The 17,632-nt window shown below is 46.9% G+C and overlaps 2 protein-coding genes across 8 annotated transcripts in view; one reads left to right on the top strand and one right to left on the bottom strand.

Annotated features, from left to right (window-relative positions):
• Positions 1 to 17,632, bottom strand: part of Nin (blastoderm-specific gene 25D) — a 477,176-nt gene that overhangs the window by 238,291 nt on the left and 221,253 nt on the right. The gene's annotated exons all lie outside the window — the stretch shown is intronic.
• Positions 1 to 17,632, top strand: part of LOC144133534 (XK-related protein 6-like) — a 241,621-nt gene that overhangs the window by 126,432 nt on the left and 97,557 nt on the right. The window contains exon 2 of the mRNA XM_077666697.1: positions 7,027 to 7,114. The gene's annotated coding sequence lies outside the window, so the exon portion shown is untranslated. The remainder of the gene's footprint in view (positions 1 to 7,026; positions 7,115 to 17,632) is intronic.

Genomic DNA, 17,632 nt, shown 5'->3' with positions numbered 1-17,632 from the left:
CGCGGATTTCGCCAGTCTGCGCTTTCCAGAGGAGTGACTTCATAGCCGCGGCAGACGCACTGGCGCCGGCGCGTGCCCAGCTATGCGCCTCCGTTGCGCAGTAGCCAAGTCTGACGCTTTGCCGGAGCCGCTTGATAACGCCTCTCATTTTGTGCGCATGCGCAGAGGTATCAGTGGGGGTATACATATAGCGGGGCGTTTGCCAGTGCGGTATAGCCAAGGAGGAGGAGAGCGAAATTGCTGCTCAGCGGCTCAGCGTAGCTCACGCTACGTATATCCTGGCATATCCGAGCTATGCCACTGCTAATTTTTTGCTTTCAGGTCATTTCGCGCTGTTTCATCCACAATGAACTGGTGCCAACTTTCCCAGCTTTCCATCCCTCTACAGAACTGAATTTCAATGGAGAACCGAGGTAGAAGCTGCAGCATCGGCCACTGTTCAACATTGAAATGCATGATTAATCCGTACGTAGGCTTCCTTTTCGTGCAGTTGCTATCTATGTGGACGTACTACGTGATCTGTGGAGAATTGGAACTATCTGCTTGCACTGCTAACCTTCACTGGTATACGCGGAGGCGGAGGAGTATACTTGCAGTGCGAATGTATTTTCAATATTCAGCAAACAACTATTCGCACATTCTACCGAACGCGTTATATCCTGTTAGCGTATTCTACCCAGAGGGCTGGAGGAGTAGGGGTGATGGGTAACTTTCAGCGACAGGCCAACTGATCTAATCATGCACTTATGTCTTCAATCACTTTGCTAACGCCATGTGGCTCTTCATACTTTTTTTTTTCAATTCACCAGTATGGCAATTTATAAACACGCTTGTTCATTGCGCTATCTAAACGCGAATGAATGGTGCCGGGCCAACAGCCTTAGAGACAGGTTTCTGAAAAACCAGGAGACTTCATGCTAATGCCGCACAATAAGAACTGAAATTTTACGAGGGGTGTCATGAAACTTACTGGGGTGTAATTGTTCAACGAGCCAAGCGAGCCATCATGCACAAATCCACAAAAGGAGCAAGCTCAACATAACAAGCCGAAGATAAACCACTGAACAGAACTGCAAGTCTGCGTGTGGGGCGTAGGGAATATGTCACATATATGTCACACCCAGTTCAGGAGTGTTTAAACCTAATCGGAAATTGAATGAGGTTAATACGGCCACAAGCGGGGAAGATTATATCGTCTCAGATTTCAGCTGACTTTCTAATATGATCAAACCGGCCCCAGGATCTGCGCTCCGTTCATCAGAAATGCCATTCGCGACATATCACAAAATACATTACTCTAACAGATAGGGAAGAAGACGTTTAAAGGTTCGCACCAGAAACGTTGCCGCGACTACAGAGAAGACAAGTGAAGCCAAGCCAAACCGAGCCGAGCACGCCTCAAGACAATAGACTCGGCGACATCCAAGCGCGAACAAAGGGCGACACGTAGCGTGCACAATCGCGAGGGCTGTAGGTTGCCTCACAGGTGAGGCCCGTGGTTGCCCGCAGGGGGCATTGAGAACAATGGACAACACGCCTGCATCCGAGCCGGCTTTGACGTGTCGAAGCCAATGACATCGGGGGCCCGTAATTACGTGGGACCTCTTCGTAGGGGAGGGCTATAGGATGCTCACACGCTTGACAGGCAGTCGGCGCGCACTTCCATTGTCTCCATGACAAAGTGGGGCTCCAGGTACAGGCAGACGCAAACTGCTGGCTCAAGTAGCACGCCGCAAGTGGGATAGCGAGACTATAGCTGAGACTGTGATTAAAAATGTGGAGGGTCTGCTTTCAGTTATCCAAACAATTGAGAACGGTAATAAGAAAACCGATTTTTGTGCTTCGTTCAAGAAGAGAATGATTTATTCATGACAATAAAGAAGTGAAAACACCTTAAATAAAACACCAGGCGTGCCTTGGGCCTGCTTTGCATTCTCCTTTGATTTACATAACGGGTAAGAAATCCGCGTAAATTCAGCAGACCGCGGACTGCGAAGCGTTGACTGGAAGAAGCACACTTTTCCAGTGTCTACAGTTCAACGAAAAGAAAACTTGGATTTCCCCAAGGTGGCTACAAACTCTAACGAAGCGAGGGATCGGGCCTGGTCCTTCAGATGTTCGGAGCAGGCTTGGACCCACGCTAGTATAGATCTTAATGCTTGGAATGTGCTTAAGTAAAAATTGAAGCCTGATCTCGAGGATACTTCCCGTGCAGAGCCAAGCTTGGCTTACGGCTGGATATATCCCGCGCAAATGGTAGCCACATGAACTGAGTAGAGAGCATCACGGAAACTGACCACGGATTTCTCCGGCGAGTAGGCGACGATATTTACGACTCGCGAGAGAGAACGATTCCGTCGGTTATCCCGGAAAAAAAAAATATTGGGGAAACACTTCATCTTCGCCTTTAAGGGTATGACGCGACAAAGGAGATACAGATGCAGTTTGCTCTTTCATAACCACAGTCATTACGTGAAAGGCTACACGACGTACATGTAACGACCAGCCCTGCAAAAGTGCCTGCCTGGCCTAGCGGTATCGTGTCTGACTGGCAGCTCAAGAGTCAGCGGGTACAGCGTTGGGTCTCCTGCACAGCAGCTTGACAGGCGACGCTAGGAACGCGGAGGAAGACGGAGACCGACGGCCCACGCGCCTGACGCGTCGCTCCGATAACTGAAGATCCGATGCGTGGCTGGTGCGGCTGGCGCCATCTACACTCTACGAAAAAAAGGACTAACAGGGGGCGAGAGGTTAGCATTTTTGGGGACAAACTGACCTGCCTCTGGCATTCGTCCTTTTTGGAGACTAACTGCAAAAGTTCTAACTGCTGGTCCCCTTGGAAAAGGGTGCAGACGTTACAGAAAAAATGCAAACGAGGCGTGATTTCCAGCGTAATTTATAGCGGGATAGTTTTGCGACAGCACTTGACCCATACAATAACGATAAAGGAAACAGAAATCAACACTCATGAAAACATCAGGATTCGAACCGAGAACCTTTGGATTGGGAAACGAGCGCGGATATGACTAGGCCACCACACCAGTTCAGGTGTGTCAGATCCCCTTTAAATGAAATTAATAACAATTAACTGCACTCAGAAATAAATGAAGAAAGGGTGACGGCAATTATTGTGATTGTGTAATAGATTCGGTCCTTCCATTAGACGATAGACAATACAGTCTTAGAAGATTAGAAAAGGAAAAGCAGACAGTGCCGTGAATGAATCGATGGAACATTCCAAAACGAAAGAATATAGTTTTTAAATACCACAGAGCCATAAGCGATGCCAGTTTCCTATAATGCTGCATGCCAGTATTGAGGTTCCTTACAATATTCAAAGTTGACGAGGCCGCACAAACTATGCGTAGAGGAATGACCGCAAACAATGAGTCGCTTCAAATTCCAGGCCCCACCAAAAAACGACAAAACGACTAGGCAGGGTTTCAAGCAGGCAAAAATTGTGATTGTGAACGCAGACGCGGCAAAGCACATCTGAGGTCGAAAACGCTCGTTCACCTCATTTATGACGCTCCAAAAATAATTCTACTCATTATTTACTTCTCTAAGAGTCTGCCACGATGATGCAGAACAGAAGAATTGAACGATCCCACTAAAAACAAAAAAAGAACCCTTTTTGGGATGACTTTATCTGCCGTAACCACTCATCCGTTTGCGAATCAAGTGCAAAGGAACTAACAGTTGATCCTCAAACAATTCGGTCTTCACAGGTGCCGCGGGTGATTCTAAAAAGGAGTTTAAAAAATTTACACAAGCTACACAGATGAGAAAGCGCAGGGCAGTGTGCTCCCAGAAATTCAATACCTTCCATGTAATCACCGAATCGATAGCTTGTTAAGCCCTGTTCTCCTGTTCCGATAAACTGGATCGAGCCAGCGAGCCTAGCAGCAACTTCTGACAGCGTTATCTCCGGCGATCTACCAGTGATAGCGGAGCGAAGAAAACATCAGGTCAGAAACAGCCGCGCGCTGGCCAGGAATACAACGCAGGGAGAGCGGGGAGAGAGTGCGGAGAAAGCTCGGAGAGAGCAAAGGCAATTATCCTTCCGATAATGAACCGCAGGCCGCCCAATTATGCGCTCCAGAAGTAAACTGCAATCTATGGCTGGGACAGCGCAAAGCGATCTAGATAAAAGGAAACGAGAACAACCAAAGACACAGCAAAACGAAAACAAAGAGGAGGAAAGGCGCACATGTACGTAGAAGCAAAGCACTAAAAACGAAACAGCACGAGTTGAAATTCTGTACTACACTGAATGTATACACAGACGCCCATAGGAATACAGGGGGCGTGGCAACGAGCATCCAAACCGACAGCCATAAAACGACCGCGACATTGCATTGCGCAGACTTTTTTTTTTCTGAACTCCTAGCAGACTGAAAAGCTTCTGTTACTAACTGTCCAAAAAGTACATATTTTCTTTCGGGATTTCTTTGGCCTGTGGGAAAAGCGACGTATCAACAAGGAATAACCACCCGTTTTGTTTCTTTTTCGCGCGCTTCCCACCTTCCTTTCCATTGATTACCTCGTTTCCTTCGCCAAAGCAAGTTCTGTTGGAAGAAAATTGACTGCAGGGAGAACGGTTAATCTTGATCCAATTTAGTGCGCTAAATAAAGCAGTCGCGTGAAAGGCCGCTCAAGCAAACCGGGTCGCTCAGAGAACAGAGCCACGGTTGTTAACGATGCGTGAGAGGTATGAAAACAAAAACATAAAAAAACGTGGTGACAAAATCACGCGGCGATGTGTTTATTCTGGAGAAAAAAACAAGCACACGGCCTTACATACGATCCATGGAAATATTAAGAGGAAGAAACTGACTTGGGCAAAGCAAGATAATGGAAGAAACGGATAATCGTGGTCTCTTTGTGCAAGGGCATAGATTACAAGTACAAATGTACCATAGCCGGCCACGGCAGCAAGTAAGATTAGCAGACGAGATTGGGGAGTTTTAGAATAGGGGGACGCTATCGATTAGGCGGCTACACTCTAAACACCAATACACCTATATACGGGCAAAAAGGGAGTGAACTGTCCTGTAGCGCACACCCATTTATGAAATGGAGTGCGTTAGAGGACAGCTTACTCACTTTATACTCCTTTGTGTTTAGAGTGTAGGGGAATAGTGGGGCGCTCGCCAGTGCTCATGCGCAGCACAATAACTAGAGGGGTGTTATTTGTCCTGCGCGTGCAAGGAGGACTTCCCAATCCCCTAATCGATAGCGTCCCCCTAGTCTAAGACTCTCGCTTAAGAGATACCCTGGGATAGAGAGGTCGAAGGTGACACACAGACGACGCCTAAGTGGAAGTCAGTGCAAGGGGCCTTTGTCGAGCAGTCGACGGTAAACAAAGGGTTGCATGGACAGCGATACAACCTAAGGGTACCGACGCGAGCTGAGTTTCCTCGGTCGAGCACGAGTTCACCAACATCGGCAACAAACAACGTATGATTTGGAAATGTGCAACGCTGGAGCACTCATACCACCGGTGCCCCCACTGTTACAAAAAAAAAAGCGACCGAAAGAGGGACACTTCTGCATTTTGCGCCCGTTTTTCTGCACCCATTGCCCGATTAAGCAAACTACGTACGAGGATTTAACGCGCAATTCCACGCGACGAAATTCTGAACAAAGTAACTACAAGACTTGCCACAAAGCAGCGTTGCTGGGCTTAAGGGACGAGACGCAAAGCAATCGCGGTCGCTAAGAGAGCTACACATCTTGACGCAAATCCGGAGGTGGCGGCAGTAAGACTGATGGAAAAGAAGTAATACACGAACGGCGACAGGGCGATGCCAATCTTAAGCGCAGGGTCTTATTGTGCCAGCGAAGGAGGGCGGCAAAAAGAGGGCCGAGGAGGGGCAGAAACGGAAGAGGATGAGAAAGATGACTAGAGGGATGAGCACGTCCCCAAAAGGGAGGATGGAAGAAGTCGGTTAAGGGTCTCATTTCGCGCCTCAGCGCGCACCTGAATAAGGAGATTAGACGCGCCTGCGCGCCCCCTACCGATCAACCGGAAGGCCCCCAGTACACAGAGAGGGGAAGGACAACGGCGTTCGGGAGAACAATTACAGCCCGCGACAAAATTAACTGCAACACACGCAGAAAAAGATGAAGTCAGAAGTGTAAAAGCTGCCATGGGCGGCGGATAAGGAACAAAGGCGATGCAATTGGGGAGATAATTGCCAGAGGCGTTAGAAATTAGCTGAATGAGAAAAAATACAGGGAAGTAAGAAAAAAAAACAGTCGCGGTAAAAAATACCGCAGCAAAAGCACTCACGCTAACTGATATTTCGCACAAAAACAACAAAGAAGTCAATGCAGCCAGGTGTGAAACAGGACGCGCGAAATCACAGGGGACAGACGCCTGGAGCAAGCTCCTTGTCAGCGTCGCAAATTTTTGTAGATGCAGGCATGGGAGAGACGGAAAGAGCGCCAGCAGAGGAAGATAACAAAGCCCTGGTTGCTTCCATGAGCAGAGTCGCTTTAAGAAGGAAGCTACCTGATAAAATTCCGTTCGTGAAGACATTAGCACAGGGGAGAAAAAAACGCAGCCAATGATAGGGAAGCAAAAACTTAGTGCGGCCATTTTCGATGCGCATTGGCTGAAGGGAATGGCAGCAGCAAGTGCTGTCCTTTATCGCTGCATAAGCATGTCACGAGGATAACGTTTAGGTTAGAAGCACACAGAAAGAAACGCGAATGTGTATAGTACACATGGACCAGGGTTGACAACTCGGTCAATAAAATCACCGCAGGCTATTGGATTGCAGGCACCATTTATTATAACCCACAGACTAAGCAACGCGCAGCACACAGTGAAGTGCAGCAGTGTAGTTGCAACTGAGAAATATTAAAAAAACAACAGGGAATGGTTCACGGAAAGCCGGACAAAACTTAATAGCTTATCTTTTGTAACTAGCGCTCCGGCATAAAGATGTAAACATGCGAACTGCATGCACCGTTTAAAGTCTTCCAGAGAGTTTAATAAGTTTATATCTGTCCTTGCAGGCCGTTAACCATCGAAGCGACCGACAGGTGGCAGAAAAATATGGCGAACAACTGCATGCTCCACTTCATCCACGAATGACTTCATAAGGTAAGGACCACAGTTGCAAAGCACAGCTCTACACCTCGCGGTTAAGTTGCTGCCGCACTAAATTTCACCCAGAGAGCAAGTTGGCTAACCAGGAGATTAACTTGCAGCGATCCTATAAGAGTTTCGAATTATAGCTTCAATGCAGTGAGGCAGTGTTCAGTACCCCGCTGAATAACATTGCGTCGCCGTATTCTTCAGCGGTGCCTTCCACTTCTCCGCATTTCGAGCTTCAGCTCCGCGGCTGCTTTAAAATCTACCCTGGTGTAACACTTATTCCGAATGATAGCGCCCCCTTGCTGTCCCAGTTTGAAGAGAAAGAAAGCAATGTACAAAGTTCTCCCCAATAAAAGTAAAAAATTCGAAAGGAAGCGCATAAATAAACACAAAACAAGATCACAACTGCAATAAAACATTTTTCACGAACGGCCTTTTAAAAGCGACAGAACAAAAAATGTACAGAAAAAGCGTTTCGGGGAAGCTCTTCAGAATCGTTAAAAAAATGCCTCTGTGCCTTCAATTTGAGCGAACGCCCAGACGTTCAAGGGGCACACGACAGGCACCAACTCTCGCACGGTCAGAGAGGGGAAAGAGCTTTCGGGCCTCGGCCCAAATATCACCGAACAGCAGCTACGAAAAAAATTTCATAAAATCCACTATCCTCTTATCTCAAGGAAATAAACTAAACATGAGCAACCACATAAACGTCGAACCGAAGGGAGGGGGGAAGTCGCTGGAAATGTTGAAGCCCCGTCTGAAAATGACGCAAGGGGGCAATTTCGTCGCGAAATGGGGTCGCTACATCACCTGGCTAACAGCGAAAAACACGGGTTTATCCCGAAATCTACAGCGCCGGGAATGCTGGCGATATTTCAAAGAGGAGCGACCTGTTAGCAGCATCACGCCGCGGCTAGAGGGAGAGAAAAAAAGTTGATTGACTTGTGCTATAGAGAGCATTTCTCGGAATAAATCCTGAAAAGCGGTGCTTTAAAAATAAAAAAATGGCCGGAAGTAAGGGACGACTTAAAAGAAAGGGCGGAACCAATGAAAATGCGAGAATAAAAAAAATCTGAGAGATAAAGCGTGCCCCTAATAAGCCAGAGCACGACGATCACGGCATGCGGGTTCCTGGATCTCAACATGAAACGTCCGCACCGCGGCCGCTTACTCAGCATCGCATGCAATGGACGACCTTAAAAGGCTTCCATGAACAAAGCCACGAAGGTACGCGCGGAGAGATTGACCCAATTTCGAGAAGCAGCGGCGCTTTCCAGAAGAGCGATTTTCGTATTTTGACGGCGCAACATCGAATTTTTTTCTGCGTATATGTAGAATGGCACCTGCAGAAGATGCCCGCATCGACGGCCCGATGGACGCGAGACGACATTAGTAAAGAATGAGCGTAGAGGACGGATGCGTCAACTGGTACAAGTCAGCGGCAAGCATTCGCAGTGTAGGCACTATTATATTGGCGACATATGGGTGCTATTATATGGGCATGTATTCGCAGTATAGGTACTATTATAAGGGTGACATTTTGCATTCAGTAATGCCTATCGCGGTGATTATTTCTTTGGTGCGTGCAGTTCAAGTAGCGTGAAAACAGACGCAGGCGAACCAAGGATTATATAAGAAATAGTAAACAGAGAGGAATGGGGGATTTCATTCAGACATCTACTGCGCATGCGCAGCATATTACAACACGCACGCGCGCTGTATCAAGCTGTGAGCGGTGAAAAGTCTATATTCCGGGATCCTTTACCTTTACCAGATGTTGAAACTAAGTCAGCAGAATAAGCCAGTTACAAATTACAGTTACATTACAAATCGGCACGTCCAAATTGCACACACGGTCGAAAAATTGCGCAGTAAACTTTCTCTGAAGAGGTAAACTGAGACCGCGAACATTTTTTTATAGAAGTTTTAGTTCGAACAGCAAAAATGAGAAGAGATGAACATTAGAAAGGATGAATTATTTAGAATTATTTCCAAAGAAAGTCAGCCTCTGTATAACAAGAACTTGGCAGAAATGATGCTATCATGTTAGCAATCCCATTAAATAAAAAGCATTATGTAGTGCGCACAAATCAGTGTCAAACAGCGAACATCTTCGAGGAAACCTTGAATACATGAGAAGCTTGTAGCACGCACAACTAATGTTTCAATGTTTAACTGACGAGTCCGGCGCCGCCGCTCATTTTGAAAAGACGAACAAAACTAAAAAAACACTCAAAGAAAACGAAATTTCCAGAAAGCTACACCCCGCACGGAAGACGCAAAAACACTATCCCCTTGTCTAGCTCAGCGCAGTTATGCCGGGCGCTGTCAGCGGGAGCAAAGAAATTAACGATATTCAGCGGCTGTTATGCTGTACTCGTCCACTGGTCGCTGGGGCTGTGATAAGATGTCCCCGGAAAGAAAACCTTTTGCATCCTGACAGCGCCTTTTTTTAGTTTTTTTTTTTCGTTCAAGAGGAGAGTGCGAAGGCCAGAAACATGTGGTTAAATCGCTTTTTGATAGGCACCCGGGCTTCGTTATGGCATTTCGCCTTTCAAGAAGTTGGGTTGGAAGCAAGAGATAGAAGAAAGAGAGACCATAAAAAGAAAACATGGCAGCGGACACCAAATTACAATTTTTTTTCTTGTACACGGCCATCCCCGTGTTGTACGAAGAGCAAGTAGGCGTTTTTTTTTTCTTCAGTGTTTTATACTTGCGACGCCACCGCCATCGTCCTAACATAAAATTGAGCCCCCAAAACTATTTTCACACATACCTCATGTACGAATGCTTCCTACGCCATGGCCAACATTACGAACAGAGGGGGCCTGAGTCGGTGAGCATATGGAACAGTATAAAGAAAATCAAAATCGAAATTTTGAATTAGAAGCAGCATATAAGTTGAGCTAACCGGACACCCTCAGAATCCTGCAGTCAGAGCAACAGCCATCGCAAAGCACGGCAGGAATACGACGGTCCTGAGCAACTTTGCAGAACAATCGTTGAAAAGAAATGGTCTTAAACCCTCTGCAAGTATGGCTATAGTGAAAAAAAAAATGGCTGAGTGTAAGAGCCTGCACCGCCATCGCCTGCCCGGACAACAATATTTTAATTATAAAGTTTATCTGTACTAATGAATTACATAATAGTGCGACCCCAGCAATCATATAGGCCTATTTAGAATAATGAAACGCTGACTGAACCACACTGACTGGGATCCATTGTCACTAGGATGCGCTCGATCACCCTGTAAAGCGTGCACCGCCTCTATATGACTCTTTCAAAGGAAAAGGTGACTACCAGGCATTTGAAACGCAAGGCTAACGGGAGCCGGAAAAGGTCCTCAACCGCAGAGCTAAAACGCGCCCTGTCTTCTCGACTTCACTGAAGGAATGCCGCAAACAATGAATTATTCTGAAAATAGCCGTAAATATCGCTTTCCTTCAGTGCGTCTCTGGCTGAGAAAGTGGCTTCGCTCGTTTGGATGAGTCGGCCTGTGATTTTGACATTTTTTTGGAAGACAATCGATATACACATGCCAAGCGCAAAGATAGGATGCATTGCCCCGTCCGCCCTCAGCTTAGAAAAATAATGCTGACGGCGACGAAGGGTTATTCAACATGTTGCTCACCGTTCCTGCTTTCTAGAAATTCGAGAAAAACAAAACGACAGACTCCCCAGCGAATTAGTGGAATGACCCAATATCGAAACCTTTCCTTGCGTGCCAAGAAAAAAAAAGAAGCAAGGATGAAATTCGCGACAGCTCCAAGATCGAAGCTGCGCCTCGGATAATAAAAATAAGAAGTCATGGAAAGAAGCGTCAGCGAAAAGAAAAAAAAAAGCATGCAGACGACAGGCGAACGCTAACGAGGCCAGATGCGCGACGAGGAAGCAACGCAACGAGAAAAACAAAAGTGAGAGCAAAGAGAGAAAGGCTCAAGAGAGATGCGATCAGCGCGGTGTACGATGAGAAACAACTCATCGACCGCGCGGACGCATCTGCCGGAGATGCTAGGGAAGAATGAATGAAGCAAAAAAGCAAAGAAAAGAGATAGATCTGACACAGACTCCCCTTCCAGCAAGCGTACACAGTTGACGTTAGGTAAGCCAGAGAGCTAGCTTCTACGACGAAAACAGAAATAGAACGTGGCAGCGGTGGTCGAAGTAGAGAGGAAGGGGGGAGGGGGTTCTTCATAAGTAGGCGCCCTGAGCGCGTAGGAATAGAAGAGTATCGACCATCGGAGCAGCCTCTCGTCGGGATGGTGTGATCAACTAATCAATCTCTCCCCGTGCGTGCACCATCCGACTACTACACTAGGCAGGCCAGCTCGTCGCAATCCCGCCTGCAGCTCTTCCGCCTCATCCAGTGCTTCTCTTCCCCGCACTGCTGCATTAATTTACTCCTCCCCTTCCTTTTCACACAGAGTAACAACAAGCGAAAAAAGGAAAATAAATAGAAACTGGCGCTATTATGGAAGCAGAGCCGCGCGCAAAAATGACCGAGAACTATAGTTGGAGCAAAAATCGAATGCTAGCCTAATACAGGCTGTAGGAGTGTGGTGAATATATTAAAACAAAAGAAGACACACAGTTTTTTTTTCGAGTGTTCTTGGCTTTCAGCACCCTACAGTCAAGCGAAGGATGTGTGCCTCCTGGGGAGTAACTCATTAATTAGCACTCAATCATTCCAGGCCTGTTTCGCAACGAACCCTTGGAAACCGGAAAACGATAACCGAAGTAAAAATAAAGCAAGTCGCAATGCTTAGGAACGTCATCCACAAATGTGAAGACCCTCCGGCGTTTCCGCAATTTTCTTGTACGTCTCTCTCTCCGTGTCTCTCGAGTCTTCTTTTTGTACACATATTCTAAATAGATGAAAAACATTTTTTCTACATTAATAGAGCGTGGTAAAGTAATTAGGATATCCCCGTGGTGAATGCGAGGGCGGGGAAGAACGACGGAAAGAGAACTAAGGGACCTAGTGAGAGGCTACGTCCCAAAATACTATCAGCAGAAAACATCCGCGCCTGCGATGCATTCGATACACTGGTAATGAACTGCTGTGCACCTTGTAAGCATAATTCAGGGATCTTTATTCGCCTGTGAAAGAAAAAGGACCTTGGGACATAACACGTTACGATGATTTTCCCTTGTCGCCTGTCTTCCGTGTGGTTAGCTTTATTATTTTTTTTGCGATGCTCTCTCCGCCTTACCAGCGGTACTTTAAAGGGGGAAAAAATAGTCATCTGGCGACAACTGGCATCCCCCGAAAATTCGTCAGCAGTAAAATCTCGTTCTGTTCGTGTTACAAAAAGCGAAATAAAACGCAGCGAACGGCAATCGGCCGCGAATAATTTGCGGTAAGAGGAGGACTTACGCGGCCAACTTGTCACGCGAAAATATGGCGGATGCAACCGAGTGTATACGAAAAATTCGAGACCGAAATGGAGAAAACAATGACAACGAGAACGCTACGTTTGCATAAAGAGCCAAAACCAGCCAAAGCGCTGTTTTAATCGGAAAGAAAAAAACGCCAAGCTCCATACGGTGGAATCCGAATCGGAATACGAGAAAGAATATGAAACTACGAAGCAAGTTAAGTCGATCAAGGTAGTACTTACTCGTTAGAAGACACCTGAGGGCAGTCTTGCGCGCTAAAGAAGAAAGCTGCGCAGTTTTTTTTTCAAAACTTTTCTGCAGTCGAGGAAAAATTCGTCCTGCTCCAAAGCTTGTACCTGGACCGCAGCGTGCCCGGGGCAGTCGTTCTAGCGAATATGCTAATCAGGACGACTAGCAGCTTTCCTTCGTGGCGTATGTGTGCGTCCTAGTGGATTCTTATGAGTAACTATTCTCCTGATTGAGACTTAAACCTACTCTACCTGGGGGGATTCCACTAAACACATTGGTTTTACGAGATCATAAATCTACGTCCGTGATTCGCGCGATAATAGACCATTTATTTATGGAAACTTAATTGAAGGTGCAAAATTACGATTATAAATAATAAATTGCGTTTGTTTCGAGATCAGGTCTACTTCCATTTAGAGTTGTATGCACTAGGTCCCGCGTACCGCTTGATTCTATGTGCTCCAAAAACCAGGCTGTGTAAGGAGGAGAGGGAGCGACTTTTATGAATACAGGAGAGGCAGGCATTGTAAGGTCTACACAAGTAATACTATACTGTGTGCTGGAATCTAGGCTTAAGATAACGTCACCACATCTCTCCGGATGTCGAAGCCTGACAACGAAGTTACCAAATTAGCCGTCATCAACATTCAGGGAGCTTGATTACCAAATCTAGTAATGCAGAAAAAAATCAACACAGGAGAACAGAAAAACCACCAAGCGATCGTCACGGAGCAAAGAAAAATCCTCCGCGCCTCAGTTCGCTACGTGACCTCATCACGCTTCGAAAGAAGAAACGCGTCAATTAGTGATGACTCGGGGAAGGAGCAAGATTTTTCACGCCACGGCATTTTTCAATTTCGCGGGTCACTTCACCATTGATTGCCGCGAGAACACCGGAACTCAGACACATCAGCCAATGGCATGACTCCGCGCCCATGACATCCACGTTATTATACAGAAGCCAGAATACGGAGCGAAACGATGAGCGAAACACTGTAGAAGGCTGCTTCCTGTAACGCGCATGTGAGTGCTATGAAACGCACACACATAAAGCGAATAAAGGGGACGTCGGTCTCTCTCTCTCTCTCTCTCTCTCACTCACTCACTCACTCACACTCACACTCACACACACACACACACACACACACACACACACACACACACACACACAAACGTATCCATAATGCATTAAAACAAAAAATAAATTACAGCTTGACACCGCCCAGGCCGCGGGAAATGCAACTGCTACAGGCCACAGAAAAAGCAGAACAAGCAAGCGATTGTGAGGGTGACAGGAAATAGCAGGAAGCAGTTTGCAAAACAGGCGAAAAACAATCACTACAAAGACGATTGCTCTTGCATCGGATGATGATAATGATTATGGCGAATTTTTATGGTAAAAGGACACCTGCGGTCAAAGAGCGCCATCGTACAAGTTCCTTTTTTTTCCTTCTGAAGGTTCAGTGAACTATCCATTTGCCAGGCATTTCGCCCCAAGGAAGCCGAGCAACAAGCCAGGGGAAAGCTTGTACCCAATGTATTACCATCGGGAACTTGGCGCCACTGGGGATCGAGCCGCACACCTCACGCATGCTAGACGGGCGCGCAAACCACTAGGCCACCGCTGCGGTGCGCGTTCTTGGTAGTCGAGTATATATAACTTAGAAAATAAACAATAACACACAATACCGTTCGCAAAAAGAACTTGGGGGGGGGGGGGGGATATTTAAGCTCCGCCCCAAGGATATGACATGAGGTCCTCTTGCCTATAACATTGCCTAGGTGCTGCCTACTTGCCCATATATGCGGAATTGGTAATTCTCTACATTCATAGATGCCTTAGAGTCCTTATAACACTCCTGGTGCAGTGGTGCAGCGGTTAAGCGACGCGCCACTGCCCGGCAGGTGGCTGTTTTCAAACACAGCCACCAGTGGAGTTTGCGAGACCCAGGTTACTGATCCCAAGCAACCTCTCGCGAGCAATCGCTAACCTAACTGCCACATGCCACGGTGAGCAGTTTGCTCACAATCCGGTGGTCAGGTTGTGACGACGTCATAAGCTCACGTGACCTAGGTGGCAGGTGGGCCACTGCTTTTTTCGCTCAGAACGACGACGACATCGACGACACCGGATTTTCTGCAGAACAGGAGCCTTAACGCTATCGCGTCAGAAACGGATGACAGAGTGAGAGAGGTGTGAGTTGCCACGAAGAGACGCGTCAGTGACAGATGCAAGAAAGATTCAATAAATCAGGTGGCGTGTACTCAAGATGTCAGGTTGAGGGTTCTCCAAAACGTCAGAGCTAACTCACCTTGGCTTGCGTTGGTACTAGCGCATGTGTGCAACACCAAACCACTGGTATCACCGCGTCAAATAAGTGGGCCCACTGACTATAAACGAACTAAGGTGAGTCAACTGGGATAAAACGACGCAAAATAAAGAATAAAGAAGCGTAAGGGAGAGACAGCTGCGAAAGTAGCTGAGGTTGGCGCTGTCTCCGATCTGAATTTTCCCTCCACTCCTTGTCCATGAGTGCGTATGTATCCGCAATGCACCCTGGCCAATAACCTGCCATGGGTATGTGCCATTAAGCCTGAGGACATCATCATCATCACCATCACCATCTCGTGAGAGTACTATCAAACGGCGTCAGGGCATCGCAACATCGGTGCTAACTGCAGAAGGTAGCAAAATCGTTGCCTCTATTTTGACCCCTTGTGAGGCAACAGCCATTAACAATAAAAAAACGAAAACAAATGCACTTTGCGCAAAAATATGCCTGGCTAGAAAATATCGCCTTTAGTAGAGGACGGCAAGTGATAAGCTAGTAGCAATAATAAGCAGCTGAGAAACGAGGTTGCGAGAGCAAAGGCTTCATAGGAAATTTAAGGCAGAAATCTGGGCTGGTTGGTGTTTAGACAGAAAACACAAGCGCTAGTTTGTGTTTTCTCTCTCCATTCGTCTCTGTTCTATAGCGCTACTACAATGTTCATAGCCAAACCATCCTTACGAGCATTCAATAGGCATTATAAGCGGAAGACAGAACGAAAACTAGGCTTCAGTAAGCATGCGTACCGCATGTTTGGGTTACAAGCAGCGTTAACGATACCAGGTATAAGCATGTAGGGCCAGAAAAGTTATGTTCCGGCGACAAAGACAATGTACTAGTTCCGATAGACGCACAGTCTTCTCCGTCGTTGGACTAGCCCTTGAAACGCTCCTTTAGACCGAATCGTGCGCGGAGTCCCTTTCATAAAGCCCGGAAGGCGAGAGTCCGTACTGACGTGAAAGATGCTTCATTTGAATGTGGCACACCTTGGCTTTTTACAGATTGTAATCAGAATAATTAGAGCTGTCAAAAAGACTAACTAGGGTCACCATCAAATACAGAAAAGGCAATTAAGAAAGATACTTTTTTGTTATTGTGCTGGTACTGCTAGCTGAACTATTTAGGAATGTCGATCAGCGAAATGGTCAGCATACAACTCGTGCACCATTTTTAATTTATTTTCACCTTGGGTCTGCTTAGCCGCTTTCATTTCCACAAATGATTACAGAGCGTACAGAAGCCGGTACAGAAGAACAGGAGATTGCGTTTGCCAGTAACCATGACCTAACGCAAATACGTTTATTTCCTGGTTTCAAATCGTAAGAAAATTGATGATTGAACTTTTTAAGCCTTCAAACGAGCTTCAAAAACATATCTCTCCCACACCCTGCCCCTACCCCCCCCCCCCCCCCCCACCAAAAAAAAGAGAAAAAAATGGTCTGCTACTGAGGCAACTACATTGGCACAAGACAGCTAATATAAAGCGACAAAAGCTGAAGCAATGCATCATTCCATAAGGAGGCAATTGCGGACGCCGCCCTCGCGTTCATAACGCAGCTGCGCGGAATTAAGAAGGAATCACGGATTTCGCAAATAACCGCTCCCTTTTGCTTGAAATTTCTTCGAGCGATGCGAAACGAAGTAAGCAGAAAAAAAAGCAAGCACGCGTGCTCGCTCACGAGCACGAACGAAAACCCTGCGCGCACACAGGGGCGAATTCGGCGCAAAAAGACGCTCCAAGGAGACGGGAGATAATGAAGACGAAGCTGCCCAGCGAAGTAAACAGTGAAAGCGGAGGGGAAAAAAGAGGGGCGAATTAGAAAAAAGGAGTGCGCGGCCAAACAGCTGCGAACTTTCGCGTTCATTTCGGGTCTTCAAAAGCTTCTTCGGCCTCGAGAAGCTTTGCGGGTGAAAGAAAGAAAAAGACCAAATTAAAAAAAAAAACAAGAAATGACGAGCACGCGACGCCAGGGGAGATCGAAAGCGGGCAAAACTTAACCGGTCCCGCTAGAAACAAAGACCCACATCAAGGAGGCGAGCACACAAGTAAAATGAAGAGAAAAGCGCAGCTCAGAAAAGGCGCTGGAGGGGACGCAGAGGTAACGATGAAGGGGTAATAAAGCGGGCCAACAAAGAAAACGAGTTTCTGAGGAAACCCACGACGCGAAGGACGGGGGCAAGGACAAAAGGAAGTAAAGTAAGACTGAAAAAAAGAAGGAAGATAAGAAGAAAACTACGGGACAATGCAGGGCGCCAGAGTTCCTACGCTCAAGTATGACGGAGGGAAATAAGGATGAAGGGCGTAGAAGGAGAAAGTCGAGGTGAAAGGGGAGAGAGCGGGGTAGTCGGGAACGTGGGTGCGCACTGCCGCAAGCTACCGGCGCGCCGCGGTGCGGCAGCTCGCGAATAAATAAAGGGCCCGCTTGCGCCACAAGGGAAGTCAATATATGATGGGAGGTTAAGAAGAACGGCGCTCGCTGGAAGCTGCACAGAACCAGAGCTGGAAATAATGCAGACAAAGAAAAAAAACATACCCGAACTTAGAAACTGATGAGGAGAGAGACGA

This window comes from Amblyomma americanum, chromosome 5 (assembly GCF_052857255.1).
Source record: "Amblyomma americanum isolate KBUSLIRL-KWMA chromosome 5, ASM5285725v1, whole genome shotgun sequence".
NCBI lineage: Eukaryota > Metazoa > Arthropoda > Arachnida > Ixodida > Ixodidae > Amblyomma > Amblyomma americanum.
The sequence above is the reverse complement of the archived record's forward strand: the minus strand, read 5'-3'. Positions and strand labels throughout refer to the sequence as shown.